Here is a 14,697-nt window from a genome sequence, read left to right as displayed (position 1 = left end):
AGAAAGATTACTAAGCTGAGCTAAATGTAATTGTCATAAAATACTGTGCAACAGAAATAATGGTCGTTGTCTCCGGTAAATATTGCACATGTAAAAAAAGTGAACTGCATGGAATATGTAATTGTTTTTAGTGCAAATTAACAACAGAACTGTTAGACTGATGCTGGATTCTCAAAAGTGCTCACATGTGCAGTGCTTAAAGTTTAATGCTGTAAGAAATTTCTTCTTCAGGAAAAAAAGGATTAAGGAGTGTTCAATGAACAGTTTCCTGTAATCCAGTGGTCCAGAGTTTGATTCCCTTAACCTCTGTTGCCTAACTGTGAGACTCAGAGGGGTCCACTTTTAAATGCCAAAATCGCGAGTTTTGAAATAATGTACCCAAAACATCAAGATTTTGTAATCTCAACATTTAAAAGTGGTGAAAAAAAAAGACACACACTTAAAATAAAGTGTTTGCAGGGAGGCAAGTCCCCTTGCACCCCCACACCCCCTACTTAAATATGCCAACTCCGAGATCGCGTTACAGTGAAGAGAACGGTAATGCTCCTGTTGCACTTACCGTTCTCTTCACTGTAGTGTGATCTTGGAGTTGATATATTTAAGTACGGGGTGTTGGGGGTGCAGGGGGATTGCCCCCCTGCAAACATATTATTTTAGTTTATTTTCGTTTTTTTTTTCACTTTTAAATGTCGAGATTCCGAAATCTTGATGTTTTGGGTACGTTATTTCAAAACTCAAGATTTTGGCATTTAAAAGTGGACCCAATTCTTAGCAATTCGCTTAACTAGACACTGCTCCCAGGCTCAGTCTGAAAAGGTTCCATGGAGATCAGTGCTCTACTCTGGTCAACAAATGCAAATAAAATAACATTTAAAAGTATTACCTTGTTTGGATTCCCCCTCCAGATAAATATGACAGTAAGAACATAATGCTTTTCACTCAGATTGAACAAAAATGGGAAACATAAAACTGGACTCTAGTATGCACAGAAGGACTGCATTCTTGTAACAGAGCTCATGCTGGAATCTATTTGTATGTAAAACTATGCAATTGATGTTTGGTCTTTTAACACAGCGGTAATTGTAATTCAGTAAATCTGTTAGATACTTGAAGATAGGATTAGATAAGCTGTTAGAATTATTCATACATATGTCTGTTTAAATTAATTTATTTTTATCTCTTTGTTCAAAGATAAAGTTATACACATGTTTACTTTAACAAAATTCATTGCTTAGTGTTACTTGTTTCAAGTAAATTATTTTATTATTGAATTATAAATGCTTATGGATGCCAGTTTATGTGTACTGAGCTGGTATAAACTTAGCTATTGGCTTCTGCATTTGCAAGAGTTATTGCTCAGGCTATTGCTACCATGCATATATTTATTGCTGGCATATTTAAGGATGAACAGTAATTGTGCCCTTGGTGTGACAAAATATTATGGCTGGTGGCAGTATTACCATAGGGTATTGAGTGTTGGTACTTCAACAACATCATTAACTTCTCCTGGAAAATATTGTACATATGTTTGTGTAGAAAAATAATTTTGCAGCATTTACAATTATTATTGATAGCATTCCACTGAAAAGCATTGAGATCAGTTTGAGGTGAATAAAGTCCTGGGAATCCAATGATTATAACTCTGATCTGCAGTCAATCACTGTATAGTTTATTTTGGTGTAGCAGGGTCTGACTTTTACGAAAGGCAACAGTGGGCATTTACTCTATACTCCTAAACCCACTCACTCCTTGCATAATAATTAGTAGTCAGCTGTATAGCTCTTGAGACTTTAACCCTGAAAGTTACATATTATTTAGTTGCAGTGGGTAAGATTATAATCCCACACAAATTACACTGATATCAGAGGGAAATTATGCACCCATTTGGCACATTTACATTGGATTGTAGCAGTGCTGATATTGTGAACTGAACTTTACAGCGTGTAAAATGGTTCCCCCAAGAGAATTATACAGTGGCATACTTTGCACAGTAGTTCTTTTACTTATTAGAGAGAGTAGATAGAAAAAAAATCCAAAAATCAGAAAGTAGTCAGAAATGAGACAAAACAATCTGGTCTGTGCAGTATGAAAAAATGTGGCAGTCATAGTCCCTTAAAAACACAACTATGCAGTATGACTACTAATGAGATGATATCCGCCTTGGTTGTAGCTAAAATGTAGCCAAAGACTACCTGGCAGCAGCTGTGAGTGTAGATCATTTAGCAAAGCAACTCTCTCCATCCTGAAAAGACATCAAAATGCAAAGTAAACTATGATGGAGATGGAAATAACGATGCACTGAAGCTGCTACCTGAATGAAACAGCTTTGGGTGCATGAAAGTGAAAGGCATTCCAACATGAAATAGAAATAGTTACTCTCCTCAGTAAGACATGAGTACGGGGTAAAAAACAGCCCTGGGTGCCACAGTAAATGCTAACTTGTTTCCTCAAAATAAATAGAGAGAGATGTCTTTGATACTGCTATTTGGTATTTAAATGTGTGTACAATCAACACAAAATTGATAAGGGTAATATGAGAGGTGTTTAGTCCCTCTACATTCAGACAAAGCTGAGCATGCTTTAATTAAAATTTCTGGTGGTAGCTCTGTAGACTATTTAAAGGTTATAAACTGTTTATTTGAATGTTTAAACTCATTCCTGAAGCTTAGAACAAAAGTACAAGATAAATATGTATAGTTAGTTAGAAAACATAGGGAAAAGGTGGAGGACAATATTAGGGAATCCACTGCATTTAGAAGCCCTTACTTCCACAGATGCATATGTGGAAGGCAAGTTGAAATGCCAGGATACATTACAATAAGAAATAAACAATTAGTATGGTGCCTAATTAAATGAGAATCTGGTTAACAGATCAGGTGTATAACACTGCTGAGGAAATAGACAAAAAGGTGGCCTTCACTGAACTGGAAGAGGGCATGCAGTACTACACATGGGTGTATGAGAACCATGACGTCAGTCTAAACAGTTGTAGTGGTTCCACAGGCAAAGGTAAACCCTGACTTGAGTACATACCAAGGTATTCAGGTAAAATGTTTTCATTGTGATAAAGTAAGGCATGTACTGTCTAAATGGACACAGCTATTGGATGGGGAACAAAGGTCATGTGATAGAAAAAACAAAGATATTGCCAGGGTAGTGGGAGGGTATTCTTGATGCTTCTGTTGCTCCAGATTATCACATGGGCCTGTATCCTACCCATATAGATTGCAGAAACTTGCTAGGCATGGTACTATATCAGTAATTACCATTGTTAAGCCAACAGTTGTTAGATAATGAGCATTACTTGCCTGAGCAGTAAAGGCAATGACAAGGACACCTTTTCAAGTATTATTAGCCGAGGTTCACTGGGAAAGAGGCCAGGAGAATAAACAGGCAGCTGTGTTTGATGGTATCCCAGCAGATGTCTGACTAGGTAAGGACTTTGGTGACATGGTACCTTGTGCAACTGCAGTTACATGCACCCAGACAAACAGAGAGTAATGTGGAAAAAGTAAGAGGGGAAGATTTACTCAATGGCCACATCTCCAAGGGAGACTGGTGATATGGATACTTCAAGGAAAGTATTAAGTAATCACTGGAAGACCAAAGAACATAAACCACGAATGTAAAAAGATACTGAACTTCCTCTAGAAGGGCTACTTCAAGGGACGATATGGTTCGAAGTAGTGTAGATAAATGTGAAACCTATATGTCAAAAAGAGCTAGATTTCTGTATAAGGATGCACAGGGTAATACAAAAAGTTGACAAAGGCACAATTAGAATACAACCAGAGCTTGATGGTGTAGCCAGAGACTTCAGGTCTTGAAGAACAGGGAAGGTCTATATAATGGGACAAGAAATATTTAAGGGTGGACTAGAAGGAGAACTCATACTGCAGTTAATAGTTGCAAGGTCCTGTCATCGGGTACTGATATACATAACCATGATATTCCTTTTCCAGACTATTTTTGGAAAATGTAAACAAAAAGGAGATGCAAAATTTCTATTGGTCAGGTATTGCAAATGACATGAGAGGAGCTGCAAGATGTGGAGCTATGTCAAAATGTTAGCAAGGCAGAAGGTAAAGCTAAAGTTCTTTTAATTAAAACTAACCCCATACCATTTATAAACAAATGGTTTGGTGAAGAGGTTTAACTTTTTTCTCATAACCATGCTAACTGTATTCATGCACCAGTTTAAGTTGGAGTGGAATAAAAACCAACCCTAGCTTGCCTTTACTTCCTGAGTGGTGCCCCTAGAATGCAATTTTTTTCCACTGGGGCTACTTTATGATCACAAGGTAAGAAGACCTCAGTGTATACAGTCAGGTAAAAATGGTGGTGCTTATTCTTGATAGACAGAATAAGCTGGAGATAGCATGGGAGAGTCTTCTCACATTTCTAAGGCAGGTAATTGAATTCAGTTACATTGTGAAATTGTAACACAGGAGGCAAAAAAAAAACAAACTCCACCATGATTATATAACAAAGCCATACCACAATACAGAGACACTAATATTTAGTATATACCATGAGTTACCAGAGGAATCAGAGGAGGATTTAATCATGGATTGTCTCAGTGAGTCTTGCACTGATACCTCAATGTATGGGGTAGTACTGTTGCAAAAGTTATCCCACAAACAGCTTCAGGAAATATGAATAATACTACAAAAATCTGGGTACATGTTGACTGTTGAGCCATAGTGTATACAACTAGTAGGGTACCACATGGACAACCAGGAACCTAATAGCCAATGAAAAAGACTCTTCATACGCTGCCTGTTGAAGTTAAATAAACTTGGTGTTCTGATCTGTACCTAATTTTATTTTATTATTTGCAGTTTGTCTGCCAGGATAGTCCACTGGGCCACAAGGAGCCCGTTTTCAATGGAGTCCTGGAGAGAAAAGCTCCAGAAAATTACAAATATATGGTACACATTGCACATATACATTACAGATTATCTCAAAGGAATACAAAGTAAATTTGATAAGTAAAGGTTAACAGTGATAGAATACATCAGTATAGTTCATTAAACAGCAATAAAAAACACTTTTTTTTTTTTGTTTTTTGTTTTTACAAAAGTAGCAGCATAGGGTAACTGTTAAGTAGTTGGTCAAATAGTTCAATACAGCTGTGGAACTATAGGAGGCAATGATGGCATATTTGGTTCTAGGAGAGTAGGAAGTGGTATTAGAAGGATTAGGTAGGATGGGAACAGGAGCACTTCCATTGTGAAGTTAGGTGTGAGTGCAGCAAGGTTTTAAATGAGGAGAGACTGCTGGTGATGCGGATAAAAGATGGTAGAGAATTCCAGAGGCATGTAAAAGAGAAGGACATTAGGTGATTCCCAGCTGGATGTGTGGGTTTGTGCAATTTAATTAGTTTTGGGGAATTAGAGCTTAGAAGTCTGGGAGTAATCCAGGAATCCAACAGTCTTTGGACCTCAAAGGTGATGTTGATGCCAAAAATGGACAGGGCTTTAGGAAACTCAGGACTGAAGCAAATGCATATTCAAGTCAGAAAAAGATTAACCTTTAAGTAAGTTGAAAAGGGCTAACTATCTGACCATTATTAATATGACTAAGGGTACCGAAATGCCTTTTGGAATGAAGAGTGACTCATCCACTTTCCAAAGTCTGGTAGATTGTATCTTAGTAGTGGCCTAAGACTATGCTATAGCTTACATAGGTAATATTCCAGTCTTTAGTTGGTTCTGGCAAGAACATATCTGCTAAAAAAGTGCTAACCTGCTTTAAAAGGGCCGGGCTACTTGTTAAGTCTAGAAAGTTTTAGGTAGAAATGACAGAAGAAATTATCTTAATCATCAGGTGGGCAGTGCCAAAATTCAGCCAGGGTTTGCCAAAATGGAGATATATGAGCCCTGTCAAACCCTGTTATCAAAAATCTGGTAAAGGTGTTCCTCAGAGCATTATGTAACATTTGCCCTTTGTTACATTACTGTAACAGCTCCTCTCACAGACTTTACCCGCCCCCCATTATTAGCTAGTTCTGGTTATCATCAGGATTTTTTTAAAGATCTAGATGTTTCAAACTATGGCATATGGAGTTTTTCTGGAAGACAGATTTCTTCAAAGGTTCATAGGTAGGTACTAGGTTATTGGCCCTAGGGCCTATATAAGCCTAGCCAAAAAATGTACCCTGGCTTTTGCCACCCAAGAAAATTATTTTCCTATGCCCCTGTCGAGCAGAGCCACATAAGTGATCCCTGGGGTGAATTTCCCATTTCCCATCCAATCATCAAGATTTTTCTTGAAGAGTGCTAATGAGGAGCTCTGTTTGACATAGATAGGTAGTCTGTTCCAGAGTATGGGAAGTCTCTGGGACAGGAATCTATCCCTCCAGCATGTTCTGTTTATTGTGGTGACAAGGTTTAAGACCCTAGAGCATGTAGCTTGGAGGGATTGGGATTTCTTTAAGTGGAGCATGTCCAACAGCTCTGGGTTTGACATAGCCTTGTATGTTAGGCAGAGATCGCCCCTGAGTAGGCAATATGCGATGGAGTAAAGCTATAGTTTTTTGAGACGGTCTGCGTAGGGCATCTGTTTGAGGCTAGTAATCCTCTTTGTGAAGTATTTCTGTGGTCTTTCCAGTTGTTGTAGATATCTTGTGAGGTACATACCAAAAAGGGCATTGTACTCTATAATGGGTCTAATGAATGATGAGTAGAGGGGAACAATGACCTCTTTTTTTCTGGATGAGAATCCTTTTGTGATGAGATGAGCCACGTAGAAGGATTTCCTGACCACTGTAGTGATGTGATTATCAAAGGAGAGACTACTGTCCACCTGTGTCCCAAGGTCTCTTATCACATTTTTGGCATTAAGTAGACTACCGGCTATGTGGTAGTTCATGGGTACAGAGTTTTTACCAAAGGGGATGACAATACACTTTTTGGCATTGAGCTTCAGGCCATGGCTTTGACACCAGGTATCTGTCTCAATGAGGCCCTTTTGTAGTTTGTCCACATCGTTAGGAGTTTCGATTATGGCTCCTAGTTTACAGTCATCTACAAACTTTGTTAGCCAAAGACCTTCTGTGTTAGCCTGCACTTCAAGTAGAACACCTGGAAGTTTACCACAGCAATAGACTTACAGCCAGTGGAAGAACCATATGCAGCCATTGGGAAGGAAAGTTTGGGAAGAGCCAGGGATCTCTAGAGCAGCTGGACAAAATGGTAAGCTTCTTAGTGAGAGTTTTGGACTACAGTCCTACAATATGACAATCTAGCACAAGAGTGGCATCAGTAATGGAATGCAGATGGTCTGTCATTAAATGGACTGGGTAGCATAAGTTAAACTGTCATTTTACCCTCCACACTTTGTGCCTCCCTCCCCACCTTCCTTTAGCTGACTATCAGTTGCCACCAACTCCCCCCTCTCTCTGCTCACTGAGTCTACCGGGCCTATCTTAGTCTCCCTCAAGGCCAACCTGACCTATGTAAGAGGCTGGTGAGGTGATCAAGGACACTGGTGCAGCATCTTACTGCTGCTGGGGAGTGTGATCTATACCCCATCATCCCACAGCAGCCCTGTGAACTCTGCAATGGCTTCCTTCCAGAGATGTACGGATTCTTGCACATATATACAATCTACCAACAAGCAGTATACCACCTGCAACACAAAGATCCCCATGTTATTAATGCTGCTTTTGCAGAAAGGCTAGGCAGCCTCCTTCCCTTCCCCTAAGATGGATGAGCTAGCATCTACCATTTTACTCTATTACCCATGCTGCTCAAGGCTTCATATCTCTAATGTTTCTCAAGAAAATAAGCTTGAGGACTGGAAATTGGGAGGAATATTTAGAAATGCTACCATGTTAAAATAAATGTAGTTATTTTCAAAGATGAAATGTGGCAGGTTGAATGAAATTTATTTCTTCCACAAAAAAAAAACATATTAAGAGAAGGTAAATGTATTTTTTTTTCATAAAAATGTGTACATAAAACTGTGGTTGTTGCTTCAAGTAAATCTTTACCATGTAACCTGCACGGTACAAAATATGTGATTATTTTCATGGCTTCCCTATAGTTGGTCAAGGTGAAATTCCCCAAGCTTCATTTGTCCACCAGAAAAAAGATGGATAGTCAGAATGTCAATCACTCTTTTCCATAGGAAACCATTGCTATTGCAATTTCTAACTATGCATCAGAAATGATTTACTACATTTGGCAGGTTTATCCATTCTTCAACTTGATGTGATCCTTGAGTTTGTAAATACAAGTTTGAAACATGTGTGAGGTTTCCCCCACCACCACATTAGGGGTGCCTAGATCTGGCCTCCTGCAAAAAAAAAATGCTTAAAGTTAGATTTTTCACCAATCTCTGTTTAGAGCATTATTTTTTGGTATTTGAATAGTTGACTTTCTGGAAGTTGGTGAGACATAGTAGAACCTGTTATCACTGAAAGTGCAGCAGACATTTTAAAGAATGAAACTGACTTCTCAAATGTGCACAGATTTGCAGTGCTTAAAGCTTATTTTAAAATGCTGTTTTAAGGAAAATGTATTGCCTTATCTGAATTTCTCGGAGGTATGTGACTATAAAAACTTGGAAGATTTCGTTCAACTGGAAGAAAAATAGGATATGCAGAATATGGGGCACTTTTAAGTAAACAGAGAGAGAGAGAGAGAAAGATACACTAGTAGCCACAATATTAGCAACTAAACTTACACTCGCCACTACCTACCTCCTCCCCTCACTACTTTATGCTGCTGCCATTCTTACTACCCACCAGGCATCACACAAAGCAAAACTTGAACAATGCTATAATGATGTGGTTAAGTTTGTAGCAACTATACCTTTCAGTGCTCAGCACTGTATAGCAATAACATATACACAGCTTCTTATTATCTATAAAATGATTTAGTAACGATCTGCTTGTCCAGCACTATATACCATTCTACACAACTATGCTCTTACTCGGTCATTATCCAGTGACCAAAAACTCTTCTCTGTCCACACACCTATCAAATCTGCTGGGCATGGTCTGCACATGTATCATGATGCTAAGGCCTGGGTCTCCTTACCTGTATTCATCAGATCAATACTGTCCTTCCAATCCTGATAAACTATTCCAAAAGACTTACTAGACAAAATCTTGCTCTGTTCTTGTTCAGTTACAGGATAAAGTATATCTCTAAATACGAACAAGTACCTATTCATACCTTATACCTCTTTACCCCCCCTTCTTGACTCACTTCCTCACTTCAATCAATTTTTCTTCCTTAATTCTTTATGTAAATATGCCAGAACCCTGTTTTTTTTTCTCCCACTTTATATTGAAATTTCTGTTTGTGTCATACTAAATTAACTATTTCTCTAAACTGGCTAAAATGTCTCTAAATATTAAATTATTGTCATATAAGTTATACCTGTTCTTAACCATTGTTTTCACATTATGTCTAATTTGGTACAATTATTTAAACTGTAGATGTTTTGTATTATTTCTGAAGATTGCAAAACTGTTGTTCTTAAAATGATTTTATAATACTTTGTAGCTTTTCTGTCAAACCTTCATAGAAAATGGGCATCTAACCAGTCAGACTTTCCTAGTAATCAAGCATCAGTAAGCATCAATAAATAAATAAACAAACAATAATAAATATTAGTTGCTATCTTGCTTCTAGTTTAAGTAAGGGAACTGCACTCCTGAAATAGAGCTCAAGCAAGAATCCACTTGCATCTGAAACTATATTGACCTTTGAAGTTCTACTTAGAGGTGGTTAGAATTAAATAATCCTTTTGCTACAGGTAGTAATAGGGACACATAAGCTGTTGGACATTTTCTTTAAGCAATTTCTCTTTAAATCCATTTCTTTAGTATTTCTTTTTGCAGGGAAAAGGTTATCTTGTACAAAGTGCACTACTTAATTGCATTTATTTCAAACAGACTTTTTTTAATTTTCACTTCAAATAACTTTGAATTGTGACTTATTTATTACCTTAATGGTATGACTGTTGAACTTGTATAAACTCAACTGATGGCTTCTGCCTTTTCAAGTGTTATTGCTGAAGCCTTTGCTGCCATAGATATATTTAATAGTTGGCTAATTTTAAGCATAAATGGTGACAGCATTTTTGCTGTACCAAAATGATCTGGCCAGTTGCAATGTTATTGTAAAGATAGGGAATGAGATAAGGAATAAGGGTTTGCTACTGGGAAGATATCATTATACGTGTGCGTGTGTGTGTGTGTGTGTGTGTGTGTGTGTGTGTGTGTGTGTGTGTGTGCGTGTGTGTGTGTGTGTGTGTGTGCACGCACGCACACAAAGCTACTCTTGTATGAATTTCAATTACTATTGGCAAGATTACTCTAGAAGACAACGGGCTCATTCTGAGGTAGTTGGAATCCTAGTGAATCAGAAATTATAAGTATTCTACAGTTATAAAAAAAATATATATATATATATATATATATATACTTACTGTCACCACATATTATTTAGTGGTCAAAGGTAGGCTTCATGAGACTGTAGTGCAAGGGTAAGCAAAGATAGGCTTCATGAAGGCAGCTATGAAGGCAGAATTGTGGCAGACACTAAAAACAATCACAAAGCCTTCTATAGTTATATCAAGAACCTCCACGGCAAGACCCATATTTGCTCTGAGTTACTGCACAATGGTACCTCCTATGAGCCAACAGATTTTCCCAACATACTGGCCGACAGATTCAGTGCCAACTTTTCCTCTCACCTCCCTCCCAAAGGACCAATCATAATACCAGAAGAATGCCAGGCAGCCAACATTACTGGAGCACAGATTAAAGCTGCATTGTCCAAGGCCAAGAATACAGCTTCCATGGGACCTGATAATATCCCTGGCTGTGTTCTACCTGAATTACAAAGTGAACTGGCACCACATCTGTGTGCCCTGTTCAGTCACAGCCTCACCTCAGGCTTTGTCCCTACTGAATGGCGCACTGCTACAGTCATCCCTCTCCATAAAGGGGGAGCAACTACAGACCTTAGGAATTACGCCCCATTAGCCTGACAAGTCTGATATGTAAAGCTATGGAGTGCATCATCATGGACCTGATTAACAAAGATATAGGAAATCTCCAAACTCTAGACCCCATGCAATTTGGCTTTGTGAAAGATCATGCCTGCTCAGCCTGGTTGACTTCTTTGAGTCAGTCACCAGAGCTGTGGATGAAGGTAAGGCAGTGCATACATCCTACCTCGATCTAGCCAAGGCCTTTGATACTATTCCTCACTCAGGAATTATTGATAAACTCACCAAACTAGGCATCAACCCCTATATCACTAGGTGGGTTGCAAACTGGCTCACAGATAGAACACACAGTGTGAAAGTAGCAGACTCCAAGTCAGACTGCTGACCAGTCATGAGTGGAGTCCGACAGAGATCGGTCCTGGGTTCTCTCCTGTTCGGCATCTATTTCTCAGACGTCCAGGCCAACACAAAGGGACTCTGGCTGACCAAGTTCACAGATGACTGCAAGCTGGCAGCCATTATTAACTCCCCAAGTGATGCAGATATCCTACAGAAAGGCCTCACTGAGACCAGTGACTGGTGTCGAAACCATGGCCTTAAGCTTAACGCCAAAAAATGCATCGTCATCCCCTTTGGGAAAAACTCAGTTCCCAGTAATTACCACATTGGTGGAGCCCACTGAACACTGAAGGCATTATAAGAGATCTGGGGATGCAGGTTGACAGCAACCTCCCCTTCGGCCACCACATTGCCACTGTTGTCAGAAAGTCCTTCTATGTGGCACATTTCATTATCAAGGGTTTTACATCCAGGAAGAAAGAGGTCATCGTCTCACTCTACTCTTCCCTCATCAGACCAATCAATGAATTCAATGCCCCATTTGGCATGTACCTCACTAGACACCTGCAACAGCTGGAGAGGCCACAGAAGTACCTCATGACGAGGATTCTAGGCATTAAACACATGTCCTACAAGGACAGACTCAAAAGACTCCAGCTATTCTCTGTCTTATATCATCTACTTAGAGGCACTCTCTGCTTGACTTACAAAGCCATGTCTGATCCAGCTCTGTTAGAAATGCTACATCTAAAGAAATCCCAATCCCTCTGCACCACATGCTCCAGAGACCTCAACCTCATTACCACAATCAACAGAACATGCTAGAGGGACAGGTTCTTCACCCAGAGACTGCCTATGCTCTGGAATAGACTTCCCATACATGCCAAGCAGAGCACCTTGATGTTCATCTTCAAGAGAAATAGGTCACCCAGGGATCACTTCAGTGGATCTACTTGATAGACGCACTGGGAACTAACATTGGGCGGTATGATGCCAGGGCACTTCTATGGGCTGGGCATGTAAAGGCTCCAGGGCCATTAGCCTAGTATACACCTATGAACCTATGAGACTGTAGTGCCTGGCCATCATGTATTAACTGATGATCACACATGGGGTTACTCATTCATCATACTGTTATCTGGTGGCAAATCCTATACTAAGTAGCTTCCTCTGCCAAACTCCACTACATACACATCCATTTTGCCTTCTAATAACCGAGTTTCCAAACATGCAATAATAAAGGATCCTTAAACACAATGAAGCCTCCGACAGCTTCACTTCTGCTAAACTTGCAGAAATCATTTACAACCAATTTACCCAGAGGCAGTGATACAGAATATTATTTCATTGATTCCCCCGATCAAATTGCTCTTGAATCCATCAGACTGATTACTATGAAAACATATTTCACCCCCCAATTCTTGAGGTACTGAAACATTTTCCTTTAAACTTTAAAGGCCATCCTTCTTTCAAGAGAGAACTTATGTGTCCCTCTACAAATTTCCATAGCCTCAATCACAGTGATTCCAAGTTATTCCTTACCATGTGACATTAACTTAATAGGGCCAAGAAGAGACTAGCTCATCCCTTCCTGTGAATTATTTTTCACCATTAGTGCACCTTCATCAGGGCCCATTGTAATATATACAAAATAGTATTTACCAATAACCAGTCATGACCTACCATTAACAGCAAAGATGTAGACCAATTTAAAAACACCTGTACTATTCCCTATAAATACATTGTTCACCTTGTGTTTTCTGAATCACCCTGGCAGTGACATTATTAGATACTAGCATGCCTTCTGCATGCCTTATTGCTCATACACTTGGAACATACAAAGGTAGAACATCACTAAATCAGTCCAATGCAGATTGGATTGGCTGAGTCTGAATTAAGGAATGACCATGCTGCTTTTACTTGTTGTTTTATTTCAGTAAGTGACTTCAGGTGGTCAAAAAAGTAACTCTGGTGGTTTGCTGGATTTGTTCATTAGTTTTGGGCTAATGATAACAAATTTGTATATGTTGCATTTTAAGGATAACCTGTATGAGCAATAAGGCATGAAGAATGCATTCTAGTATCTTTAGGTATGTAGTGGATATAGAAAGACTTCTGAGGTTACTATTTCACCTTAGAGTTCTTTCTAAGGGGAAACAAAAAAACCCAGATGAAGAAGTTTAAAGATCAAGCCATTCAAATTTCTCAAGGGTGAGAAAGTAATGTTACCTTTTGGAGGAATGACATATAAAACCATTTACACTTAGTGCTCTTTGCACGCTGTGTACATTTGTAGATGAACTAATGGTATTTATAGTCTGAATATATTCCAGTGAACAAATAAGTGCACCATTCACAGGTGTGGTTTTTGCTTTTTCTGGAGATCTGATTCTTTGAAGCAGGTGTTCAGCAATCCCTGAAATTTGCTGAACATTTGGAACCAAAACAAGTTTAATCAATTTAGCGAAGAATGAGGTGCGTGTGTGTGTGTGTGTGTGTGTGTGTGTGTGTGTGTGTGTGTGTGTGTGTGTGTGTGTGTGTGTGTGTGTGTGTGTGTGTGTGTGTGCATGTATGTTTTCACTGAAACAGCTCTAGACATCTATACATTTTGTTGATTTAATCTATTAATCCATCCAGATCTTAAGAGAAATAGGCAGAGGTATATTAATTATGGAATAGGAATGGGAATAGACACTGTGTCATAATGCCATGTCATAGTCACAGAGGATGGTACCTATTTTAGGAAGAGAAAATGGAGATTGTATCTATAAAACCTATTAAAAACTCAAGGCCCAGGAAATAGTCCTGCAGAATCCCTGATGTTATAAATTGATAACAGATTAATCATTAGCTTAAAGTCTCTCTTAAAGTCATAGCTGACAGGTAAACATCAAATAATTGTAAGATAATGCTGTTACGACTGTATATGCCAATTTCACTAAAAAGCCTTTAATCTACATTAGGCACATCATCCCTTCCAAGCACACCCCTCCAAGTAATGCACATTTCCACTTATAAAGTGTACACCTCAACATAGTGTGAAGTTTGTACAAAGTACCTCTCTTTTCTATGACTAATTTGCATTACATTTGTGTTCTACTTTTGGTTGTATTTGTTACATTTTCTTGCTGCTAGTTAGAATGTTACCCTGCAATTGGTCTTTGCTGTAATCACTGCTCAGCCCTAGTAACCAAAATCTAAATAAAAGCAATAAAATAAAATAAACTATGTCTGCCATTACCCATAGGAGCTTTGAAGTTTGCTTGTAGAGTTAGAGTCAGGCAGTGTTACCTATCAAGCAACCCTCCATTGGTCTTCAAGAAGTTCTAATACTCTTAAAAACTGTTAGCTGCATGTGTGCAAACAGCATTCAGAGATTTCATTCCT

This window comes from Protopterus annectens, chromosome 1.part0 (genome assembly GCF_019279795.1).
Source record: "Protopterus annectens isolate FY-2018-M chromosome 1.part0, PAN1.0, whole genome shotgun sequence".
NCBI classification, from domain to species: Eukaryota; Metazoa; Chordata; order Ceratodontiformes; family Protopteridae; genus Protopterus; species Protopterus annectens.
The sequence above is the reverse complement of the archived record's forward strand: the minus strand, read 5'-3'. Positions refer to the sequence as shown.